Genomic DNA, 3,627 nt, shown 5'->3' with positions numbered 1-3,627 from the left:
TATCTTTAACCACTGGCTCCAGCTTTTCTGTGAAATTCTCTTATCACTGCCCTTCTCCATATGGTGGCCAATATTTAGGCAACTGCAATGTGCAGAAGGAAGAATTTAGCTCCCAGTTGTTCTCTTGAGAGATAGAAGCATCTAAAACAACAACAATAACAATAAATCAAATTTCCCCCATGTTCCCAAACACACTTCTCTCACATGCCTTTGGCTGGTAGGGTCACATGCCTTCCTGTCTGAACCAAATCCTACCACCAGGTTAATGCCATGGGGTGATTAGTTCCAGCCTGATTTCACTGAGAACCAATCAGTGGCAAGCACTACAGCATTATCTTAAGATTAATCATGAAAAGTTTGTTTGTTTTTAGTTTTCTATACTTTTGTTGCAAAGCTTTCTAAATTCCACTGATTTATTGCTCAGGGATAATCTGTTCTTTAAAGCTGTAAGATGTTAGTTTGGCCTGATTTAGTTAGAAGTTGGGTCCATCATCGCCTTAGCAGCCAGTGTTCTGTGAGTTTGGTTGCTGTTGTAGCCATGACTCACTGTGTCTAGTTGTTGGCCAGGACATTATGGAAACTTCTGAGTCTGCACCTTGTGATGTCCCATATGCTGTTGACCAGGTTTCCTGTAGTCTAGACAGTGGCCTGAGGGCAGATCATTTTTGTTATTATCTCTTCCTTGAACCAACGTATGTAAATATTGTTTCTTTGGAATTTGAGATTGTCTCAAAAAACTTCTCTTCAGTGTATTTGTGTACAAGTGATCATTTAATAAGCTACAACGCTGGATATTTAGTGTGTGCTTGTTATCTAGTAAAGCATATCTTGGAAAACATTTCATTAATTATATTACTTGCCACTTTATTATCTTTAGTTTTATATAATACAAGCAATCTTTTTAAAAGCACAGTTATCACTACGTTTTGCTTGAAAAATACGTAATATCCAAAAATGGCCTCTTATTAGACGGTAAAATCTGCTAGCTAATATACCAACTGTGGGATTTTCTTTTATTTGAAATAATTGTATTATTTAATGACATCTCTCTGTGTATCTGTCTATATCTTTCTCAGAGACTGTTGTATCACAAGTAAATATAAGATACAAAAATAAATACCAACTTAACAAATAGTCATATCAGAGCTGAGTCATTCACTTTACAAACTAATTTATTGTAAGTTGCCCTAGTGCCTTTAACAAATAATCTATTTACTGTAATTTCGTTTAGGCAATTTCTTTTCAGGAATACCTTATTGCCTAACCCTTAGTACATTTGAAGATGCCATTAATATTTCCAGAAGAAAAAGAAAACAAATCAGTCTCTGTTCTCTGTAAGTGTAAGATTATATATATATATGTATATATATATATATGTCATTTTTTCCCATGTCATTTAAAAAAAATTGTGTGTTGTCCTCATTACTGCTTAGTCACATGAAGACATTGTGTCCTATTTTTTTTTCCTTTTTTAATATGGAATGCTTCACAAATTTGCATGTCATACTTGTGCATGGGCCTTGCTAATCTCTGTATCATTTCAATTTTACTATACATGCTGCCAAAGGAAATACTTCTTGTTTTTAATCAAGGGGTTTTTATGTTCTTGTTAGTCATAACTACTCTGAGTTATGTTAGGAGTTTCTTATTTCCTTGTGCTTAGGGGAGAAGGTAGTAGGAATTCCTGTGAATACTGGGGGGAGGGGAATTCCCTCTTCCAGCTCCTTTTGCCAGGGGAATACCAGGAAGAAACCTCTACTAAATTTTTAGGAGCACACCTTATTCCCAGGGATTCCTATCCATTTCTTGGGAACTCAGTTATTAGAATCAGCATTGGAACACATGGAGCAATTCAGTGGAATGAATACCAAGCTGACAGTTACATTTAAGTTTCTGAAAGATGTTGCAAGTAATATACAATGCTGGAATTGGACCAGAAACTAAAGTATTAGTATTGTCAAATGGAATTTTCTAATAACATTTTAGCTTTAAAATTCAGAATCAACATTTATTGACTCCAGATTGTAGATCAACATAGAGATGGGCTTGGTTTCATTCAAGCACCTGACTCCAAAGTCTTCAAGCTCCTGGATATGCTGTTCTATCTTCATTTCTTGTGTTTTCAAAGCACTTCTACAATTTGACTAGAAAAAGAAAATTTGACCTAATCCACAGAATCACAATATTCCTATCTGTCAGTTTTTGGAGATAAAAATTGGTAAAACATATTTATTTCCTGATTGAAGTTGTAATATTTAGGTTTTGTGTTACCAGTTTCCAGATTAGAACATTTTTCTGCCAAAGGCATTGTGTTGTGCATGTAACTACCAATTTTCTCACCTCCCATATCACTACTATTTTCTTTATGTGAGATGCTTTGTGATACTTACAATATTTCAGATCAGAGGAACTTGCTGTCAATTTTATGGTATAATGTGTCTGAGATTAGTAGTTTTATTTTTTTCCCCTGGTATTTCCAGTAAAGTAAACTGACACCTACAAGTTCCAATATCCAGTGGCAATTAGTCATTGCTGTTTTGTTACCTAGAGGACACGATTCAAGTTTTAGCAAGTTTTCATCTTTCCCACATGTATTGTAATATCATTTATTCTATTGGCAATGTCTCTAAATATTAAATCATCTAGCTTGTGTGCTTCATCGTCTTGTTTCTGGAAAATTAAATCTATTTGAGAATATCTTTCTTCACTAATGTGAAATAAGATCTCATTGATAATAAGCTGATGATATATAGTTATCAATTACAGGTATAAAATATGTAAAATTATATCTTAAAATCTGTTACACTAAAATGTAATCATTAAAATTTGCATACAGAAGAATAACTAAAGAACTTTACACTTAATGCAATTATTCTTATAGATCTAACAATCCTGAGACCATGATAATTTTGCATTATCCTTAACACTCCTACCATTGTGTGTTGGGTGTGGTGGGGGAAGGTGTCTTGTGCATCAAATGCAATCATTCTTGAGAAATCTCATCTGTACCTTGGCTTCATTTAGATTGAGATTACGGACCATGAGCATCAGCCTGATGATACTATAAGGAAATGAAAGCTCTGTAGGGTCTTGGGAAGCAGCAAAGTAAATTTGCATGTGGAAGAAATGTAGTTTGTGGACAGATGCCAGATTTGGGTGGTTTGAAAACATGGCCACAAATTCTTTGGTATTTTCCCATCGAGAGGTGGGAATATGTCCTTTTTCCTTAAATATGGGCAGGATGACGGCCACAACCAATAAAATATGCAGAGAATGCGATGACTTCCCAGGCTCCATCATAAAACACCAGGCAGTTTTTGCCTTATTCATTCAAACACTATGTGGGAGCCTTAAGCTTCCATGTAGGAGGACTAGCTAACCTAATGTGACCATGCCCCAAGTAAGCCCAAGCCACATGGGACTTGTGAAAACAGTCCCAGTGCAAGAATTTCAATTGACAGACCTAACTGAGCCTGGCCTTTGAATTCTCCAAGTTCAGTTTTGTCACATATGCATATGAGAAAGCATCCAGATGATCCTCAGCCCCAGTTACTCCCAGCCATTGAAATGTTCCCAGTTAAGTCTCAAGATATCATGAATCAGAGACAATAAGCCAGGCCTGTTGGT

General features: G+C 35.6%; 1 non-coding gene across 1 annotated transcript; it reads right to left on the bottom strand.

The window, feature by feature from the left end:
* Window positions 1–1,470: 1,470 nt before the first annotated feature.
* LOC115941083 (U6 spliceosomal RNA) lies at window positions 1,471–1,574 on the bottom strand. The gene has a single exon (XR_004075811.1). It is a non-coding gene; the product is annotated as a U6 spliceosomal RNA (small nuclear RNA).
* Window positions 1,575–3,627: the final 2,053 nt, after the last annotated feature.

The sequence above is a fragment of the Leptonychotes weddellii genome, chromosome 1 (genome assembly GCF_054177405.1).
Source record: "Leptonychotes weddellii isolate Sample4059 chromosome 1, ASM5417740v2, whole genome shotgun sequence".
Taxonomy (NCBI): domain Eukaryota; kingdom Metazoa; phylum Chordata; class Mammalia; order Carnivora; family Phocidae; genus Leptonychotes; species Leptonychotes weddellii.
This window is presented reverse-complemented; position numbering and strand designations above follow the sequence as displayed.